The sequence below is a fragment of the Protopterus annectens genome, chromosome 5.part1, assembly GCF_019279795.1.
Source record: "Protopterus annectens isolate FY-2018-M chromosome 5.part1, PAN1.0, whole genome shotgun sequence".
NCBI classification, from domain to species: domain Eukaryota; kingdom Metazoa; phylum Chordata; order Ceratodontiformes; family Protopteridae; genus Protopterus; species Protopterus annectens.
In genome coordinates, this window is record NC_056736.1 from 449893850 (window position 1) to 449916770 (window position 22921).

Below are 22921 nucleotides of genomic sequence, written 5' to 3' on the forward strand. Positions count from 1 at the left end.
TTAAAAATCCTGTTCCCACTGACAAAGAGGCAAGGGCGTTAGATAGGTGGGGTAAGAAAGTGTATACTTCTTCCACTCTAGCCATGAGAGCGTTGAATTGTCAGTTTCACATGCTGAAATATCAAAATTATCTCCTTTCACAATTGAAATCTAAGGTGGATGCTTTGGCGGAAGGTATTGATTGTAAAGACTTGCTGGATTTAGTTTATGTGTCTGAACAAGTGGGCAAGCATTCTTTGCAATGTGGTTTTGATGCTGTGCAGGCCTCCTCGAGGGTGGCTGCCACTAGTTCTGTTCTTCGCAGGCATGCCTGGTTGAGGGATCAAAATTTGGCTGAGCATGTTAAGACAAGGATTTTGGATGCTCCTTTACAGTCTGATGTGTTGTTTGGTTCACCTGTGGAAGCAGTTTTAAAGAAAATGGAGGACAAAGCTAAGTCTATGCAAACTGTTAAAGATTTTTGCAGGTACAGCCACCAAGTTTAGTAGAAATTGGCCTGCTAAGGGGTGGACATATCCTGCTTATGATTCCCAGTCTAGGGGTAGGTCTAGACGTGGTAGGGGCAGGGCTCCAGGTTCTTTAGGCCTAGAACAGGGAGTTCACCTGCTCAGACTTCTGGTGAGGGCAGGGGTCAGTCCTTTCGTAAACAGACCCAATGACCTGCCTTTTCTACTGCCAGTAGATTCTCGTCTGGCAGCTCCTTTGGAAGGACGACTATCTCTTTTCAAAGGAAATTGGGATTTAATTACTCAAGACAGATGGGTGTTGGACATCATTCTACCAGTCCCTGTGTCAGAAAGGGGCCTAGGATTTTATTCTCGCATGTTCCTAGTACCAGAGAAGGGGAACACGTGGAGACTGCTTTTGGATTTATCTCTCCTCAACACTTATCTGGACATTCCCAAGTTCAAGATGTTGACGTTACAACAGCTTTTACCCCTGCTGGGCAAAGATCACTGGATGGTAACTTTAGATCTCAAGGAAGCTTACCTTCATGTGCATATCAAGCTAAGTTACAGGAAGTATCTGCGGTTTCAAGCTGGAGATTCTCATTATCAGTTCTCTGCATTGCCCTTTGGCTTATCTACTGCCCAGAATATTCACAAAGGTTCTGGCTCCAGTGATAGCTTACTTCAGGCTACAAGGACTTCAAATCTATCCTTATTTAGACGACTGCCTGATTCTGGCTCAAGAAAAGGAAGACCTTCTACAGCATCTGGAATATCTTATAGCAGTGCTAAGATGCCTAGGGTATTCTGTGAACGAAATAAAGTCCAGTCTAGTACCCTCTCACGACATGTGCTTTCTGGGTGTGAGACTGAATACAGCAGCCCAGATGGTCTTTTTAACCCCGGACAAACAAAAGAGTCTGTCACTTTACTTCCATCAACTATCTCATCCGTCCGTGCTGACTGCAGAGACAGTCCTTCAAGCATTAGGGTTCATGGCATCTTGTATTCTGGTGCTTCCCAATGCCAAACTGCATATGAGGAAGTTACAATGGTTTCTCAAAATGTATGGACACAGCACTGCCAGAATTTAGACACTGTCATTCAAATAATACCTTGCCTTCAAAGAGTATTTTTGTGGTGGGCTCAGGAATGTCACCTAAACAAGGGACTCTCTGTGACCCGGCCAGAGGCGAGTCAGATTTTACCGACAGATGCCTCAGACATTGCTTGGGGAGCTCTTCTAAATGTAAAGTGGATACAAGACAAGTGGCCTGCCAGACTACAGCATCTACATATCAACATAAAGGAGGTGTTCGCAGTCCAGTTCGCATTGCTGGCTTTCAAGGAGTTACTTCTTCCAGGGCAGGTGTTGATTCTAACAGACAACACAACTGTCATGTGGTACTTCAACAAACAAGGGGGAACACATTCTTATCCTCTATGCAGGCATGCAATGATTTTATGGGAGACTGCGCTACGCTTGCACCTAACTCTTCAGGCAAGGTTTCTGCCAGGAGCACAGAACTCCTTAGCAGATGTGTTAAGCAGACAAATCATGGATCCCCACAAGTGGAAACTGGATCTTCATGTATTTCAGAAATTGACAGTGTCATGGGGAACTCCAGACATAGATCTGTTCGCTTCTCCACTAAACCACCAGCTGCCACAGTTTTGCACAAAGGGGTTTCATCACACAGCTTGGAAAGTGGATGCTCTGTCTTTCAGTTGGACAAACCTTCATCTGTATACCTTTCCACCTCTGCCTCTTCTTCCAAAGGTACTGTTAAAAGTCAGACAGGACAGGCCAAGGATGATTTTGATAGCTCCAGATTGGCCTCGCAACACTGGTACCCTCTACTACGGAGTCTGGTAAAGAAGCCTCCATGGCCTTAACCTTTGATTCCACATCTGTTATCCCAGCAGGACGGTCATCTGCTCAATGTCAAGCTTCACTCTCTTCATCTGACAGCCTGGCATATTCTGTATTGAAACACAGCAGGTCTCAACTTCCTCAACAAGTTTTAAATGTGATTATGGAAGCTAGAAGACCTAGTACAAGGAAAGTTTACGCAGCAAAATGGAAGAGATTTTTATTTTGGTGTAAAGCAAAGAATTTGGAGATTTCTGAGCCTAATTTGAGTATGGCTCTTCAATATCTTACTGAGTTACTGGACAAGGGTCTGTCCTTCTCTTCCATCAAGATTCATGCTGCAGCAATCTCAGCTCACTATGATTGTGACCCACCATTGTTTTCGCATCCTTTGTTCAAGCAGTTTCTTAGAGGGGCTAAGAATATAAGACCCCCACGTAGAGCTCCTACTCCTGCTTGGGATCTCAATTTTGTGTTGGAAAAACTTACTCTACAACCTTTTGAGCCTGCGGCTACTGCTGAATTGAAATATTTGTCATGGAAGACTGCTTTTTTGTTGGCTATTACTTCTGCAAGAAGGGTGTCTGAGTTGCAGGCCCTTATGGCAGTCGAGCCCTTTTGATTTTCCATAAGGATAGGGTATCATTACGTACTAATCCTTCCTTTATGCCTAAGGTGGTTTCTAGTGTGGCTTTAAACCAAACTATTCATTTGCCTACCTTTTATGCAGACCCCCAAAATAAAGGGGAAAAGATTTTGCATACTTTAGCTGTACACAGGCAATTGCGTTATTACTTAAGCAGGACTAAGGATTTTAGGCAGTCTCAGCAGTTGTTTGTTTCTTTTGCTTTGAATTCAGGGCAAGCCTGTGTCAAAACAAACTATTTCTAGGTGGATTGGCTTTTGCATTGCATTTTGTTATTCCCATCATGGCAAGGAGGTTCCAGCTGGGATTAGGCCTCATTCCACTAGGGCTACTGCCACTTCAACAGCATTTCTACGGGGTGGCAACTAAGGATATTTTGGAAGCAGCTACTTGGAGTTCAGTGCATACTTTCTCTAAGCATTATCACCTTCCTATCTACTCTAAGTCTAGGGCTGGTTTTGCCACAGCTGTTTTGCAAGGCATGTTGTCAGCTCCTGCTTCTTTATGATTTGCCAGCCTCCCTTACCTCTGCTTTGGGATTCTACCCAATAGTAAGGACTGCAGCAATGGAAGACGAAGAACATAGTACAGTTTTGTACCTACCATAAATGTAGATGTTCGAGGATTCCATTGCTGCAGTCCAATTTACCCTCCCTCCTTCCCTCTGTGTTTAGGGGTAGTTGTGTAGGTGATTTACCTGCTTATATTTTTGTATATATTCTTCATGTTTTGGTGCAGGTATTTTGGGCCTTGTCTTTTTAGGGTCTTCTGACATCTGGGGCAAGAAAAGACTGAGGATATGACGCCGGTCATGCGCATTAGTACCCTGACGTACTGACGTCAGTCTAATGCGCCCTGACCGACGTCAGCCTTATACTCTGGTATTCGGGCCGACTGGATGCGGACTATACCCAATAGTAAGGACTGCAGCAATGGAATCCTCGAACATCTACATTTATGGTAGGTACAAAACTGTACTTTCTTCCATTCCAAATGATGAGGATGCCCTTTCAGATGATTCTGATGTACCCAGCTACAGATTTGTATTACGTGAGGGTTCTATATCCTAGGACTGGCTCTTGATAGTGAGCCTGAAATTGTACAAACATGTTTTTTTTTCTTTTCTGAGGCTGCCTCTAGCTAAAAGATGTTTTTTTTTGGAAACTGGTGGATGTTGCCCTTGAATTGGACTGATACCTTGATGTAAGTACGAGAGTTTTTCTTCCTGTTCTTTAGCCTTTAGCATTCGTAATTACCAAGGCTACATATGAAAGTTTGTTGAAATGTGCCAGTGGTTTGAGAAAGTTTTCTGCTTCCCAGTCTCCTGAAGGTAGGTCTTACCTGAATCAGATTCACAAGTCTCTAAGCAGGCTTTAAAGTGTGTACAATTGTGCTAATACTTTTTTTTCCCAGAGCTTCTGCTTTGGTTAGTCTTGTCTGTTTAAATCATCTGAAAACTTCTGATTGTGTAAAGTCAGAAAATTTGAATTTCCCTTGACAGTGAGGTTTTATCTGGGCCTCCTGCTTGCTCAGGTTTTCAAACAGTGGGACAAGAGAATAAATTAATGCAGGAAGTTTCTAGGATTTTAAGGTCCTCATGTTTTTCCCTTTCAGACCCTGTACCACTTTTAAAACAAAACAAGCAAGTGATGCTACTTACTAACATGCAGACATCTAAGAATAGCTGACCAGAGAGGACAGATAGTGATTCTTAAACGCAATATTTTCCAGAAGAGGGTTAGGTGCCAACCTCAGACTTACTGTGACAGAGATCTGTCTATGTTTAGCTCTACCTTGTTTTCCCCTTTCACAGAATCTGGCCCTCATTGCTCCTTTGTGGCAGCAGATTGTCTCGGATAAATGGGGTTTGAAGGTGATCCAGAAGGGTTACAGTTGGCCATGGATAGAAAAGCCCCCTCCATTCATTGGGATCCTGTCCACCCGCCCAGTCAAACAGCGCTGCTCCCAAAGTGCTTCAAAACATGTTAGAAGCAGAAGTCCTGGAGCATTTTCCTGCCAAATAAGTAGGCAAAGGCTTTTACTCCAGACTGTTTTTGTTTCCAAAAAAGGAGCACTCTTGGAGATTAGTAATGGACTTCTATTTTTTTCAGTCATTTTGTGAAGATTCAAAACTTCATGTTGACCTGTCGGCCAGCGTTAGCTTTGCTTTCAGATCAGAGTGTTATGGTAACCTTAGACCTCAATCATGTTTACCATTACATTCCTGCAGCAAACAACGTCAAGAAATTTCTAAGATTTTGAGTATCTGGGTCACATTATCAATTTTCTACATTACCCCCTGGGCTGTCCAGTGCTTCAAGAGTATTTGCAAAGTGTCTAACCCCAGTGGTGACCCACTGCAAATTGCAGGGTATCCACATTTTTCTTTGTTTAAACATAATCTGTGCAGAGTCTTTTCCCTGATATCATGTGTCCTTGAAGATTTCTTTTCTTCTAAACTGTGTGATTCCAGCTAAATATGCCAAAATCCTCTCTGTCTGTGACACAGGGCTGTTTCTGTGTTGCCTGATAGGCAGTGTGATGCAAAAGTTTTTCCTTCAAGAGAAGGTGAATTTATGTCTGAAAATCTTCCTGAACTTTTCTGTAAAATCTCAAGCTACTGCTAGAGGATTTCAATGAATACTGGGCACCATGGCTTCTATGATTCTCATGATTCCCTTTGCCAGTCTACATATGAGAAGGATTCAGTGAACCCTAAAGAACTTGTGGAGCCCACAATCTTATTCTCTTGATTTTATATTCCAGTTTTAGGCTGGATATGTTCTGAACTGCATCGGTGGAGATTCTCAATTCAGGCCTCTTTCTCTTGCCACCCTCTCCAACACAATCTGTGTTGACCAATTCTTCAGATTTTCTTTGGGAGCAGTTTCAGAGGGGGTAAAAGTGTAGAGAGTGTGGGACAGTTCAAACAGTCCAAAGCACATCAGTATTAAAAAAAAAAAAAATGACTGTGATCCATGCCATAAACTCTTTGCATAATGTTTGGGACCCATGTGCTCTTTTGATTATTATAGACCACACTAGCTCAATGAAGTCTTCAAAGAATTAATTCAGATGTGGGGAACACCTCATTCCAGACAGTGTTAAGACATTCATCTAGAGCCTTATCTTCTATGATGGCGTACTGGAAAATGGCGGAGACTCTAAAAGCATTCTAGAAGGAGCAACTTGGTCTGTCCTCTACCCATATATTTAGAGCACTACAAACTGGGTTCCTTTCCAGGTCTAGGGCAGGCTTTGCTATGACCATTCTCCAAGGGACTCTTGGACCCTTATCCTTCCTCCTGCAAAACTGAATAAGCTATGGTAGTGCACCCATAGACTACTGCAGCAGTGAGAATGCTGAACATAGTACAGTTGTGCAAGATGCACTTGCCCATAACAGTAGATATTGGAATTCTTCACTGCTGCAATAGCTGCACCCACCCTCCATCCTCCTCCTTGTGTTTAATTCTTCTGGAATTTAATGTTAAATTTTATTTGTATCCTGGTTTAGTTCAGTAGGCTGGATAAGATGTTCTTCTTGTTTCACTGTTGCAGTCATTGCATTTGGGTAATCTGCTGGCAGGTTGCTCTCAGTCGGCCTGATTAACAAAGTCTTGGGTCCTGCGTCAGTTGCTGTAATTTCTAACATGACGTCAGATCGTCAGGGGTATAAAACATGCAGCCCAACGCCATTGCATTAGTCTTTCTTGCTGTGTGGTGCCTGAAGCAGTTCACAAGTGCCAGTCGGCCAACTCCTGAAATTTTCGTTTTCGAGTTTCAGGACTGAAGTCTTCAACTTAAAGCTAAGTACCCCGTTGGGGAAACTTTTTCTTGCTCCTTACTGATGTCAGTAAAAGTTAATTGCATTACTTGTGGAAAGCAAATACCTCATAAAGATTTTCATTCGTACTGTATTCCTTGCCTAGGCCCTGACCACAACGTACCTTGCTGTTGGTTTTGTGCTCTAATCAGTGCACTATCCGTCGTCTGTACATTTTTGCCTCTAAATATTTCGGTTTTCGGTTTAATTATTCAGAAATGTTGGTTAGCCATCTGACTACCAGAATTCTGAAAAAACGCAAAGATAGACAGACAGGCCGCCGAGAACCAAAACTGCCGACAACGCTTCTCCTAAGCCAGTAGCCAGTTCACCAGTACTCAGTGAGGTGCTTTCGCAGCCCCTGATACCCACTACTTCTGATTCCCAGGCCTCTACTGAGACCCATTTGGAGTCCGGTATGCCGTGAAATACTTCAACTATGGAACCCGCGGTTGTCTCTACCTTGGATGGGTCCAAAGCCGCTGTGCAGGCACCAGCTTCTGAGGGTGTATTCAGGCCTACAGACTTGCATATTAAATCGACACCAGTTTCATTACTAAGGCCTAAATCTCGATCCATGTCTAAAAAACCGACGCCGAGGCCACATGCTCAGGCCCCTCTGCCTAAAAAACAAATGATAAAAATGGCTGAAGATCTAATTACTCTTATCAAGGGTAGAAAATCCCCCACCTCTAAGAGGCCTAGGGCTGAGCTTGATTATGAATCTTCTGATCAGGAATCTTTCTTCTGACTCTTCTAATGACCTGGATTTGCCCATGCCTACTTATGAGGATTCTGATGCAGAGGATTCCATTCCGTTTGCTTCCCCTCCTGAGGATTTTTCTTTTGGGGAAACTTTACATACTTAAAGGGAGCATTTCCACTGGGAAAGCCAGGAATTTTTCTGATTCAAAAAAGAGGCTTAGGGATTTCCTCCTCCTTCCTCAGCATAGGCCTTTGGCTATACCTCCTGTACTAGACATTGTTGATTGTGTTCTCAGAATCCAGTTTGGCCTCTGATTCCCTGCCTCCAGCTCCTAGTATACCTGACAGATACTACAGGGTTCCTGAGTCCCTCAAGTTCCTTTTCAGAAATCCGGTTGCAGATCCAGAGACCATTTCTCAGGGGCCCAAGGGCATTAAGGCTTCTACTGCTAAAAATCCTACCCCTTCTGATAGAGACTCCAGGGCGCTTGATAGATGGGGTAAAAAGGTTTATACTTCTGCAACCTTGGCAATCAGAGCTTTAAACTGCCAATTTCAAATGTTAAAATACCAACAGGTTATTATTGGACTGCTTAAACAGAAAATGATGATTCCTGTGTGGAAAATAAAGATGTACAGGATTTAATGCATTTTGCTGAATAAGTGGGAAAACACACTTTGCAATGTAGTTTTAATTCTTTAGAGGCCTCTTGTAGGGCTGCTGTTACTGGGTCTGTGCTTAGAAGGCATGCTTGGCTTAAGGAGCAATCTTTGCATGATCATGTTAAAGCTAAATTGGATGCTCCTTTAAATCAGAACCGCCTGTTTGGTAGTAAGGCTGAAGAAGTTCTTAAAAAGATGGAAGATGAAGCTAAATCTATGCAAACTGTTAGATTTCTTACAAGTGCAACCTCTGAGATTTAGTAGGCAGTGGCAGAATTGGTCCTTTCCAGTTCCTTCCAGGTCCTCTCAAGCTAAACCCAGACTCAGCAAAAACCCCAGGTTTCAGTCCCAGGGGACCCTCAGAACTAAGCAGTGGGGGGCCTCTACTTCCAAATCTGGAAATAACAAGACACCCCCCTATGGTAAACAGTCTCAATGACATCCTGTTAAAAAATCCCAAGCACTTCTCTTTTGACTACCCCTTTGGGGGAAAAGATTGCTCTTTGCAAAAAACTGGGAACTCATAACCCAGAACAAATGGGTTTTAAATATAGTGTCCCAGGGATACATATTTCATTTTCACACGTTGCCAACTCCAAACGGGTGGCCAGACCTGCCCCCAAATCAGTGGGCAGAGGCTCAAAAACAAGTTCTTTCCCTCTTAAGCATGGGGGGCTATTCAGCCAGTGCCAGAAGAGGAAAAGGGACAAGGTTTCTCTTCCAGGCTTTGTCTGGTACCCAGAAAAGACGAATCATGGCATCCAATACTAGACCTGTCTACTCTAAACACCTTTCTGGAGATTACAAAATTCATGATGCTGACTCTTCAATTACTTCCTATGCTAGGCAAAGACGCCTGGTTGGCAACTCTAGATTTAAAAGAAGTATAACTGCACATCCCAATCAGGGAATCTTGCAGAAGATACCTACGCTTCAAAGCAGGTTACTTGCATCATCAGTTCTCTGCGCTGCCCTTTGGCTTGTCTACTGCGCCCAGGGTATTCACAAAGTGCCTGGCTCCAGTAATTGCATTTTGCAGGCAAAGAAATATTCAAATATATCCATACCTGGACGATTGTCTAATTCAGGCAGAAAACCAGGGCATACTCTTAAATCATCTGGCATTTATAAAAAGGATATCTAACTTGTCTGGGGTACACCATAAATGAAAAGAAATCACAGCTGGTACCCTGTTAACAGATTACATTCCTGAGTGTAAGCTTGAATACAACTGCCCAGATGGCATTCCTCATGCTAGAAAAGCAAATTCATTTGGTAACTTACTTCAAACAAGTGGCCACAAAAACCCTGCTATCTGCAAGACAAATACTGCAAGCCTTGGGGTTCATGGCCTCCTGCATTCTTCTAATTCCATATGCAAGACTGCATATGAGGAAACTACAGTGGTATCTAAAAAGTCTATGGCGTCAACATTGTCACAGCCTGGAAACAATGATTCCCATCATACCTTGCTTACGCCTGGAGTTCCTTTGGTTGGCAGAGGCCTGCCACCAAAACAAGGGGCTACCATTCACACTACCCCCTGCCTCCCAAACCCTAACTACAGATGCATTAGACTATGCATGGGGGGGGGGGGGCTCACATGGCAGGGAAGTGCATTCAGGGAAAATGGAACCCAAATCAAATGCACCTACATATCAATCAAAAGAAAATGTTAGCTGTACGGAATGCTCCGACAGCTTTCAAGGACTACATTCTTTCAGGACAACTAATGGTAAAGACAGACAACACCACAGTTATGTGGTACATAAACAAGCATGGGGATACACATTTCTACCCCCTCTGCAGACTAGCCATGGCATTGTGGAGCACAGCCTTGAACTACCAAGTGCACCTACAAGCTCAATTCCTGCCAGGAAAAATGAATACACTGGCAGACGGACTAAGCAGAAACCTCATGGACCCACATGAATGGAAACTGGAACCATGGATTTTCAACAAGTTGACAAGTGAATGGTGGAGCCCAGACATAGATCTATTTGCCTCCCCCCAGAACTACCAGTTGGACAAGTTTTGCACAAGGACTCCCCACAAACAAGCCTGGAAATTGGATGCTTTGTCCTTCAGCTGGAAAAAACTATCAGTCTATGCCTATCCCCCCTCTGCCTCTGCTCTCCAAAGTTCTACTAAAAGTCGAGCAGAACAAACCAAGGATGATTTTGATTGCTCCAGACTGGCCGCGCCAACACTGGTAACCCCTCCTGCGCAGTGTCGCACATATCTCCATGGCACCTGCCTTGGACCCCCTTCCCTGCTGTCTCAGCAGGAGAACCAAATTCTGCACTCTCAACTTCCAACATTGAACCTTGCAAGCCTGGTTAATCACTTAAATTCACCCTTATCCCTCAGCAAACCTGTGATGGATGTCATCTTGGAAGCAAGGTGACCTAGTACTAGAAAATCTTATGCTGACAAATGGAAAAGATTCTGTGCCTGGAACCACTCTTTAGGGATGAGCACAGCAGCGCCCAATTTACTCAGATTTTTGCAATACTTAACTGAGATGCTTCACAAGGGCCTGTCTTTTTCCTCCATTTAATTTCACGCCTCAGCTATTTCAGCTCGTAACACAGAACCTCCCCTCTTCTCTCATCCTTTGCTCAAGCAGTATCTCAGTGGGGCAAAAAACTTGAGACCACCCAGAAGAGTTCCTCCCCCTGCCTGGGACCTTAACTTTGTTTTGGAGAAACTCACTCTACCTCTTTTCGAGCCAGCTGCTACTGCAGAGTTAAAATTTATGTCTTGGAAAACAGCCTTCTTTTTAGCAGTCACTTAGGCTAGAAGGATATCTGAATTACAGGCCCTTATGCCAGTGTAGCCTTTCATCATCATTCATGTGGACAGGGTATCTCTCAGGACCAATCATCCTTCATGCCCAAGGTGGTTTCCAGTGTGGCTCTTAATCAGTCCATTCATTTGCCAACCTTCTTTCCCAGTCCACAGAACAAAGGGGAATGGATTCTGCATTCCTTGGATGTGCACAGACAACTTAGATTCTACTTGGACAGGACTAAATCTCGAAGAAAATCTGAGCAACTGCTGGTAGCATTTGCTGCAGGGGCAGAGGGGAAGGCTATTTCAAAGCAAACCATTTCTAAATGGATAAAGCCATTGCATTCATTTCTGCTATAAGCACCATGGAAAACCTATCACCCAGGGGATCAGATCTCATTCCACCAGGGCTGCATCTACTTCTGCTGCCTTTCTCAGAGGTGTTCCTACCTGGGGCATCCTAGAAGCTGCTACCTGGAGTTCTGTACATTCACCAAGCATTATCATTTTCCAATTTTCTGTAAATGCAGAGCTGGCATTGCCACTGCTGTCTTGCAGGGTCTTGTAGCTGGCCCTAATGCTGTATAAACTCCTCATCCCCAACCATAACTTTGGTAATCTACCCAAATGTAATGACTGCAGCAGTGAAACATGAAGAACATAGTACAGTTGTGTACACTTACCATAAATGTAGATGTTCAAGAGTATTCATTGTTGCAGTACTGGTTACCCTCCCTCCACCCCCCTAGTCTTTACTGGCTATACCTCTACTTTCCTTTACTATGCTTAAAAGCCTTTTTGGTGTATTTGCTTTTTGTTGGAGGTATACTTTTGTGTTTTTGTGTTTGTTTGCTCCTCATTAGGGGGCACCTGACATCTGGTGCAAGAAAAGAATGATGTAATGGCGTCTGCTGCATGTTTTATACCCCTGACTACCTGACATCATGGAAGAAGGGACAGCAACCGATGCAGGACCCAAGACTATGTTAATCAGGCCAACTGTGGGCAACCTGCCAGCAGATTACCCAAATGTACTGGCTGCAACAACGAATACACTCGAACATCTACATTTATGGTAAGTGTACACAACTGTACTTTCTGAACTGCATCGGTGGAGAGATTATATGTCTCACAATTCAGGCCTCATTCTCTTGCCATCCTCTCCAACAAAATCTCTATTGTCCAATTCTTCAGATTTTGCTTTGGGAGCAGTTTCAAAGGGGGTGAAAGTGCAAAGACTGTTTTTTGTTTAGGGCAAGACAGTCCCTGAACATTTTTAATCACTCTGGCTGTTTTTGTGTGTGGCTCCCTCCAAAAAGGTCTTGGCCTATAAGAAACCTAAGTGACACTGTGGGAAGGGATGGATGAATGCCTTTGGAAGAATGTCTTGTTGCTCTGTCCTTAGTAGAATACATCCTTTAGGCTATGCAGCAGTGAAGAATTTGAACATCTATTGTTGTGGGCAAGTGTAACTTGTACAACTGTACTTTGTTTGGAATCTGAACTTTCTAATTTACAAGCTTGCCTGTCCACTGTGCAAGCCTGATGGCTAGTGATGCTAAAATTGTTTCTTGGAAGTATTCTCTGCAGAGGTCCCCTCTACTTACATGATATTTGAGTGTCAGAGCCTCATATAGGGAATCCTGCCTTGTCATAGTCATCAGCTCCCTTTTCCCCATTTTTATATGTGGTAGAGGTGTCACATCAACACTTGGCTGTACGTGATGTAGTCACATTGACTGTCTGCATTGCAAAGTGGTTAGCCTTGATGAAGGGATGTATAAAATATGAGGTGTTTTGGGAATAATAATAATCCAGAGGTAAAAGGTTGAAGAATACAGGTAGTGAGGAGTTGACTTGCCAGTATGTTTGGCAAAGTGTTGGGCATCCCTTCGGAATAACCTGTTTCCTCAAGAAAATGGTTTCAAAGTTATTTCTGAATCAGTGCATTCATCTCCATGTTCTCTGATAAGGTGGAAACCAAGTGAGAAAAAGTGATATCCCTTCACATCCTGGGCATGCACTAAGGGCTAAGGTTTTATCATGGAGCGTGTTAAATTTTCAAGACCCAATGGCAGTTTGCCTTCTCCAGTCCCAGGCAGGAGGGACTCGACAGTTACTAAAATAAACAATTCTGAAGTAAATGTCAGATGCATTGTCTTGCTATCTTATGGCTCTCCACCCACTTAAAGTTGCAGTCAAAGCCCATTGCACTATGGCAGTGCTTGCTTCAGGAATGCCTTTATTACCAAGATCTGTACCATAACTGTTTGGTGTTGAATGCCCACCTTCACCAGCCATTGTTTTTAATGTAGCACCAAAAGCTGGACTTATTTTGGTACCGTGGCACTTCAAGACTCAACCTGTTGAAGATGTTTTTTTGAACACACTGCTGTCTCCATCCACCCTTGTGGTTCACCCAGTCATGTGACCTGCACAGACGGTCAACAATGTTAAATGTAACAGATTTGTTTTTATTGCATTAGTTGACTGCATGTGAATTCTCCTTGGCAGGTTATGAAAACTTTTTCCAACATCTCCCTGTAGGTGACTGACTTGTCTAACCAGCATTGACTGAGCTCCCTGAAAGTTGGGCATGTATAAATGTGTGTGCTACTTTTAATAGTTTAGGTGCAATTTTCGGTTTACTATCAAAATGTTGAAATTCATTTGGTCTAATGTTCATATGATCAACCCATATGGTCGACACATGAATATTAATTAGTTCATTTGGTTGATGGGAAGTACATGCAAATTACCTGTCGACATTATGTTGCAAACAGGGCAAGGATTTTCCCTTGTCTGCACTGTTGTGCAATCTCGGAGTTGTAATATACAAGTAGCAGGGGGTGTGGGGAGCACAACCCCCCACTGGGAGAGGTGCAGGGGGGCTGCTGCCCCCCTGCAAAAACTGTTAGTTTGCAGGTGTTTTTTGACCATTTAAATTTAGACATTTTTTCTTTTGGTATTTTGAACATTCGGTGTAATGACTTTCGACGTTATGAACAGTGACCTTGTGAATTTCAACATTTTGATAGTAAACCGTAATTTTCATTATCTTTTTCTTGATTTACAGGATGGGTGCTAGCTATTGGCTGTGGGCTTGGGGGGATTAGACATGCTCTCTGATCTAGGTATTGTAGAAAAGCTACTGAATAGTGTTAACCTTGAATACAACTGCAGGATTTGTCAAGGAAGGGTTGTGTTGTAGTTAACTGATAACAGTAAAACAGTATTTGTTAAATTTTAAGGCAGCATGTTCCTCAGAAGCTGCAGACTGCTTGCAGAAAATTCCCTCAATATGTTCTTTTCCCAAGCAGCTTCAGCTGGATTTTTTTCCTCCCGCCTTTTATTAGTTTCTGCCAGCCAGCCACTCTCTTAAAGGTATTGGCTCCATTTGTTTCTCAGTTACTGTCTCTTTAAGATTGCTGAAATGGATGGGAGCTGACAAGTGTGTTCATCCAGACAGCTGTGAAGGTTGTTTGGGCACCTGCTTTGCACCTGTACCTTCCCTCAGATTCAGATTTCTTCATCCCAGTAGCCTGAGGGACTGGCTTCATCATTTTCCCAACTGGTGCCAATTGCATTTAATGGTTTGGAATCGTTTATCAAGCTGAAGAATTGTATGGCAACCCGTCCCTTGATATGTCATCCTCAGACTTTGCATGGAAAGAAAAGGTTAAGTCTGATACAGGCCCTCACACAGACATACATACACACAGAACAGAGGACAGCAAAGTTTTCTCCAGCTAAACCTTCTAAGGGCACTTCTGGATGTAAAATATGTGAGAAGTGCGACAGAAAAAATGCCTAGATCAGATGGGCATGTCTCGAGTCTATTGCTTAGGTGCTGTACATTTACAAGAAAACTGTTCTCTGTCGCACTTTCTCCACCAGGACCTGAACTGAGGGAAGAAACAAATTGATATAAAAAGGTGGTTTCAATTTGAAGTGGCTATTTCTGGGTCTAATACTGAAGCCAGTTCTTCATTCTGTTCTTCCTCCTGTTCTGAACAGAAAAAAATGGTTTCACTTGGTTCCGAGCAGTTCTTCAGTACCACCAAAAAAGGATAAAACAACCTACGGAGTCTACAGTTCCCTCGGCACCGATAGCCAAGACACTCTGCACCCACTACTACTATTTCTGAGAAGACAACTAATTCTTCGGCACCAGAATTTTTCTCTGTACCGGAGCAGACAAAAACAATTTCTATTCCAAGATCTAGGCACCCTCCCTCGGTCGATCCATTTAAGGACTGACCACCTAGCCCTTTTATGGAGTCTAGACCACCTAGTTCTCCCTCTACAGGGTCCGTTTGATCCACTAAGAGCCAGAATCAGACATCATGAGGCTGGTGGACCAGCTCTTGACATTGGGGGGATTACCATCTTCGGTTCCTAGCCAAGCTGGCACTGGACGCTGGCCTACTTCAGCACCATGTCATCTTCCTCCTCTAACTGCAGTTGAGTCATTGGAGCCTATGGCACCAACACCAACCTTCCCGGCTCCGATGGTCTCAGTTCCAGTAAGAGCTTCTTCTCTGGAACAAAGAATTGCCTTGAGCTCTTCCATTTTTTCAGAACTGGAGGTCTCACGGGGTCTAGACTTCATTGCCTGTTCCGAGGGGTAGGGTTCGACTTCCCTTTTGTCCAAATCTTCCATGGCCCTTGCTGCTTTGGCTTTCGTTGGCTCGACCCAGGTTTCTGCTTTGGGGGCCGCCTCTGTGCAGGGTGGGACCATGGTTCTGAAGGAGTCCGTTTTGATCCTGGGCTCCCATCCCTCTACGGGGGGGGGGGCCTTCTGGATCATGGAGAAGACCTTTTCCATTGCGAACTCCCAGTCCTTGCCATCCCTGTCTGGCCAAACGTCTGTATCCCCAAGGTTAAAGACCCATTGGCTAGATGTGAGAAGGATGGGAAAACTCTGCCGTAGACCTATGCTTCTCCATTCCTCAGTGGCCCTAGTCTAGGAACCAGAGAAGTGGGAGGCTGTGGTTCAAAAAGTCCCAAGGGCCTTTCCAAGACTCATGTGGCAAGGACTTCCCCGGGGCAGAAGAAGTAATAATGGAAGACGACATCCTAGAGGCAGAGTTGGCCCACAGAATCAGGGATCCAGAGATTCCTTCTCTGGTAACTCGTGTCAGCGTCTCTGAACAGAGGCCCACTTGTCTTCCTTTGGAGGTAGTCGGGACGATTATCCCTGAACCAATCTTCCTAGCTATAAATGACATTGGACAAATGGCTGCAGGGAATCATCTTCATAGGCTACATCATTCTCATTTCAAGTCCAAAAATACCACCCAGTCACAGGGAAGCAGCATTCCTAGAAATTTGAAGACTGTTCGAAAAAGTCTCATTCAAGAGGATCTCAGACATCAGACCAAAGACTGTCTGGGTTTTACTCGAGATTCTTTAGTGCCCAAAAAGACAAGGGATTGGAGACCCATTTTGGATCTCAGCCAGTACAACAAGGCAGTTCAACAACCCAAATTCTGGATGGTTTCTGTACAGTCAGTGCTTCCATTCTTAGAAAAGCACTATTGGATGTGCTCTGTAGATCTTCAGGATGCGTATTGCGATATAAAAATGGACAAACGCTCCATGAAATTCCTGCCCTTCTGGCTGAGAGCCAGTCATTTGCAGTTCAGCGCACTGCCCTTTAGTCTCACCACAGCGTCCAGGGTATGTACCAAATGCATGGCAGTGGTAGCAGCTCATCTCAGACTGCAGGCATTTTGAGTTTTTCCTTATCTCGACGACTGGCTCCTTACCGTTACCACCAGGCACCAACTAGAATGGGTGAGAGATTACACACCGCATATCAGTAAATTACGAAAAGTCAAATCTGCAACCTGCAGAACAGCTGTTATGTATTGGAGTTTTGTTAAATACAGTTAAAGGACTTCTCCCAGTAGAAAGGCTCCAAAGGATCAGATGACAAGTCAACCATATTATTCAAACAGAAATGTTCCAGCCAGACTGTAATCCTACAGGTGTTGGGCTCAATGGCAGCCTCAATTACTCTAATTCATTTAGCCAGATATCACATGTGGATTCTCCGATGGCTTCTGGCCTCTCAGTGGTCATTAATGAAACCGCCAATGTCACATCACATGTTGATCAATCACTTCAAACAAGACTTGTCGTGTTGGTTCCATTCCAACAAGATACTTTCAGGCCATCCTTTCATCCTTCCTCAGACCCAAGCCATAGTGACCACAGATGCTTCCTGGATAGTCTTGGGGGGGGGGGATTATCTGAGGAGGACAGTCCAAGGCACTTGGTCCCCCCTGGAGGCCAATTTGCACATCAATGTTCTAGAGTTGAAGGCGATGTTAGCGATGTTCGTGTTACCCTGCTGCCATCATCACACTTGGGTTATCCTGCCGTCAGGCGGTCCCGCAGTCAGCCCGAATTCCAAAGTCTTGGTCCGGCGTCAATTGCTGTCGCTTCTTCCCTGACGTCAGTGTGCCAGGGGTATATAAGAGGCATCCAACGCCATTTTCTTCAGTCTTTCTTGCCGTGCGGTGCTCGAAGCAGAAGCCGTTCGCAAGTGTCGGTCGGCCGACACCTGAGATTTTCAATTTGATTTTCAGTCCGAAGTCTTCAATAAAGCTAAAGTACCCCATTGGGAACATTTTCTTGCCTCAGTCCGATGTCAGAAAAAGTTAACAATTGCATTTCTTGTGGGAAGCAAATACCTCATAAGGACTTCCATTCCTATTGTATTCCTTGCCTAGGCCCAGACCACGACGTCACAGGTTGTTGGTTTTGTGCTAGGTTTAATAAACGAACTATCAAACGCCGTTTTGACTTCGCACAGCATTACTTTGGTAGGAAATTTAATTATATCATGCCGTCTGAGCAGCCGACTACCGCCACTCATAAAACCCGCAAGGATAAGGACAGGCAGCCTAGGAATAAGCGAGACACCAAGGCCTCAGCTGGGCCTGTCACCGGTTCTTCGGTTTTCAGTGAGACGCATACGCAGCCCCAGACAACCACAGAGCTGGAACCCCAGACAGCTGCAGATTCCCATGCGGAATTGACTAGGCCGACGCAGCCTTCTACCGACACCGGAGCAACGGAAACACCTTCAGTTTCTGAAGGTGTCTTCAGACCGACTACACTCACCATTAAATCTTATGCTAAACGTAAAACTCATTTAAAACCAAAGAAAACAAAACCAAAGAAAACGGTACAGCAGTCTACAGTTCAAGGCCCCATGCCTAGGAAACAGATGCTTAAGATGGCTGAAGATTTGATTACCCTTATCAGGGGTTCCCACCCCCCTCCTGATAAAAGACCTAGACAAGAAGAGGATTATGCATCCTCTGACCAGGTTTCTCTCTCTTCAGATTCTTCTGAGGAACAGGATTACACTTTTCCACCTTATGAAGATTCTGATGCTGAAGACTCTCAGCATCTCCCCCTGAAGACTACTCCTTTGGGGAAACTTTACATACCATGAGGGAACATTTCCACTGGGAAGGCCAGGATTACTCAGATTCTAAGAAAAGGCTCCAAGAGTTCCTTTTACTACCGCAGCACAGACCTCTTGCTATCCCTTCTGTTCTGGATATTGTGGATGATGTTTACTTGGAGTCTAGTTTAAATCCAGACTCTCTTCCTCCTGCTCCAGCCAAACCAGACAGATACTACAGTGTACCTGACTCACACAAATTCCTTTATAAAAGCCCTGTAGCTGACCCAGAAACAATTTCCCAGGGTCCTAAGGGAGCAAAAGCTTCTATGGCTAAAAATCCTGTGCCCTCTGAAAGGGATTCCAGAGCCCTAGATAGATGGGGGAAAGAAAATATACCCTTCAGCTACTCTGGCTATGAGAGCATTAAATTGCCATCTTCACATGTTGAAATATCAACAATTTCTAATGTCTCAATTAAAACAAAAAATGAGCACACATTCAGAACTGCCTGAATTCAAAGAAATGCAGGATCTGTTGCATGCAGCTGAACAGGTTGGCAAACATACTTTACAATGCGGATTTGACTCATTGGAAGCTTCTTGTAGAGCAGCTGTTACTGGCTCTGTCATACGTAGGCATGCTTGGTTAAAAGAACAAACCCTCCCTGACCATGTTAAAGCAAAATTATTGGATGCACCTTTACAACAGGATGTATTATTTGGTGTCAAAGCAGAAGAGGTTTTAAAGAAAGTGGAGGATAAGGCAAAGTCTATGCCAAACGGTCAAGGATTTTTTTCAGGTACAACCCCCTCGATTCAGCAGAAATTGGCCAACAAAAAACTGGTCCTTTCCAGCTGCAGACAGATCACAGAGGGGCAAATACAAACGCCCAACTGGCAGAGGTCAGTCACAGGGCCCTTACAAACCTCGCCAATGGGGTTCTGCTCTCCAGAAAGGAGGAGAAGACCGGCCCCAAGCTAGCAGAAGACAAACGCAATGACTCTATCCTCAAACTACCAAGCAAATCTCTCCTGGCAACTCCCTTGGGAGGAAAACCAACATTTTTTGCAGACAACTAGCACATCATCACAAAAGACAAATGGGTTCTAAACATTGTCTCTCAAGGATACAGATTCCACTTTCATACCTTACCAAGGAACAAAGGAATGCCAAACCTGCCACCAAATCAATGGGCAGAGGCACAAAAACTAATTACAGCTCTCATGAACATGAGAGCCATTCAACAGGTACCTACACAGGAGTAAGGACAAGGATTTTACTCAAGACTCTTCCTAGTCCCAAGAAAAAGGACAAGGCATGGAGACCCATTCTGGATCTTTCAATTCTGAACACTTATCTGCAAGTACCAAAATTCAAGATGCTAACACTACAGCAGCTTCTTCCCATGCTGGGCAAGAATGCTTGGCTAGTCACTTTGGACCTCAAGGAGGCATACCTGCATGTCCCTATCAGACAAATTTGCAGAAGATACCTCCGTTTCATTGCAGGTTCAAAGCATTATCAATTCTCTGCACTGCCCTTTGGCTTACATACTGCGCCCAGGGTCTTCACAAAATGCCTGGCACCAGTAATTGCATACTGCAGACAAAGAGGAATTCAAATATACCCATACCTGGACGACTGCCTTACTCAAGCAGAAAGTAAAGACATTCTTTTAAAGCATCTGTCATTTGTCAAACACCTTCTAAGTTGCCTAGGGTACACAGTAAACGAAAAGAAATCAAAACTAGTGCCCTACAAAAAACATAATATTCCTGGGTGCCAGCTTGAATACAACGGCCCAGATGGCTTATCTCACGCCAGACAAGCAGTGACAGCTGTTTCAATAGTTCAAAATAATGGCAACAAAGACCCAACTCCCTGCAAGAAAAATTCTGCAGGCCTTGGGATTCATGGCATCTTGCATACTACTAATACCATTTGCAAAACTGCATACGAGGAAAATTACAATGGTACCTGAAAAGTGTATGGACTCAGCACACACACAGCTTGGAAACATTGATACCACTCATTCCGTGCCTTCAACAGGAGTTTCTATGGTGGGCACAGGCATGTCACCTCAACAAGGGTCAGCCTTTCACCTTACCCACAGCCAGGCAAACTATGACAACAGATGCATCGGACTATGCCTGGGGAGCACACATGGCAGGGCAGTGCATTCAGGGCAAATGGACTACAGATCAGAGGCATCTGCATATCAATCAAAAAGAAATGCTAGCAGTACAGAATGCCCTAACAGCTTTCAAGGACCTTCTACACCTAGGACAACTAATAATAAAGACGGGACAATACCACAGTCATGTGGTACATAAGCAAGGGGGCACACATTCCTACCCTCTTTGCAGGCAAGCAATGACCTTGTGGAACACTGCACTGTCTTACCAGGTTCAATTACAAGCACAATTCCTGCCAGGACAGAAAACACATTGGCAGACGACCTAAGCAGAAATATCATGGATCCACACGAATGGAAACTAGATCCACAAGTATTTGCAATGATAACTCAAAAATGGGGACGCCCAGACATAGATCTGTTTGCAAGCCCCCACAACCACCAACTTCAAAAATTTTGCACTAGGACCTTCCACCCACTAGCTTGGAAAGTGGACGCCCTCTCATTCAGCTGGAAAACATTAACAGTGTATGCCTTCCCTCCCCTACCTCTTCTAGCAAAGGTACTGCTGAAAGTCAGATTAGAGAGACCACAAATGATGCTTGTTGCACCAGACTGGCCACGCCAGCATTGGTACCCAATTTTAAGGAACATGACCCACGGCCCACCATGGATTTTGCCACAAATTCCTCACCTGCTCACCCAGCGAGATCATCCGATTCTACACAGCCAGCTCAAGACTTTAAACCTGGCTGCATGGCAAATTACCTAAACAACCAGCCAACACCTTTATCCAAAGCTGTTATGGATGTCATTCTGGAGGCCAGGAGACCCAGCACCAGGAAAACCTATTCAGACAAATGGAAAAGATTTTGCGCCTGGAATCAGGCTAACGGCCTAAACCCCCCTTGATCCAAACATCCCTCCGATTCTACAATATTTAACTGAGATGTTACACAAAGGACTTTCCTTTTCATCCATTAAGATCCACGCCTCAGCAATTTCAGCTCATTACAGCACCGATCCTCCTCTATTCTCACATCCACACCTGAGAGAGTTCCTCAGAGGGGCTAAGAACTTAAGACCGCCAAGGAGAGCTCCAACACCTACTTGGGATCTCAACTTTGTTCTGGAAAACCTTACACTACCGCCCTTTGAACCAGCTTTTTCTGCTGATTTAAAATTTCTTTCATGGAAAACTACCCTACTACTAGCAATAACCTCAGCTAGAAGAGTCTCAGAGCTACAGGCACTAATGGCAGTGGTACCTTTCATCATTTTTCATCAAGACAGTCTCTCTACGAACGAATCCTTCCTTTATGCCAAAGGTGGTATCCAGTGTGGCCCTAAACCAAACCATTCACTTGCCCACCTTTTTCCCAAATCCCCAGAACAAAGGAGAGAGACTTCTGCACTCTTTGGACATTCACAGGCATTTACGTTACTACTTGGATAAAACTAAGGCTTTCAGAGAAACTGACCAGCTTTTTGTAGCCTATGCTACAGGATCACAAGGAAAAACTATCTCAAAACAGACCATTTCAAAATGGATAGGGCATTGCATACATTTCTGTTACACACATCATGGGAAACCAGTACCTGCTAACATTAGGTCCCACTCCACCAGGGCTACAGCTACATCAGCAGCCTTTCTCAGGGGAGTGCCAACCAAGGATATTCTGGAAGCTGCTACTTGGAGTTCAGTGCACACCTTCACCAAACATTATCACTTGCCTCTATTCTCTAAGACTAGAGCTGGTTTTGCCACTGCCGTTTTGCAGGGCTTACTAGCTTCTTCTAACCCTGTCTGACTCCACCTCCCATCCTTAGCTTTGGGATTCAACCCAAGTGTGATGACTGCAGCAGGGTAACACAAAAAATTTTTTTAAAAAAAAAAATTTTTTCCCGCCCCGGTTCCCCCCCCCCCCAAAAAAAATTTTCCCCCCCCTTTTTTTTTTTTTTGGGGGGGGGATTTTTTTTTAAAAAAAATTTTAAAATTTTTTTTTTTTTTTTAAAAAAAGTATTTTATTTTTTTTTTTATTTAAATTTTTTTTACAAAATTTTTTTTTTTTTTTTAACAAAAAAAAAAAAAAAAATTTTTTTTTTTTTTTTATAAATTTTTACTTTTTAAATTTTTTTTAAAAATTTTTTTTTTTTTTAAAAAAATTTTTTTTTTTATAAATTTTTTTTAATTTTTTTTTTTTTTAAATATTTAAAAAATTTTTTTTTTTTTTAAAAAAAAAATTTTAAAAAATTTAATTTTTTTTTATTTTAAATTTTATAAAAAAAAATTTTTTTTTTTTTCAAATTTTTTTTTTTTTAAAAAAAAAAAAAAAATTTTTTTTTTTTTTTTAAAAAATTTTTTTTTTTTTATTTAAAAAAATAATGTAAATTTTTTTTTCCTTT

General features: G+C 43.4%; 1 protein-coding gene across 1 annotated transcript in view; it reads left to right on the forward strand.

Annotated features, from left to right (window-relative positions):
- POU2F1 (POU class 2 homeobox 1) overlaps positions 1-22921 on the forward strand; it is a 1264626-nt gene that overhangs the window by 466378 nt on the left and 775327 nt on the right. The window lies entirely within an intron of this gene.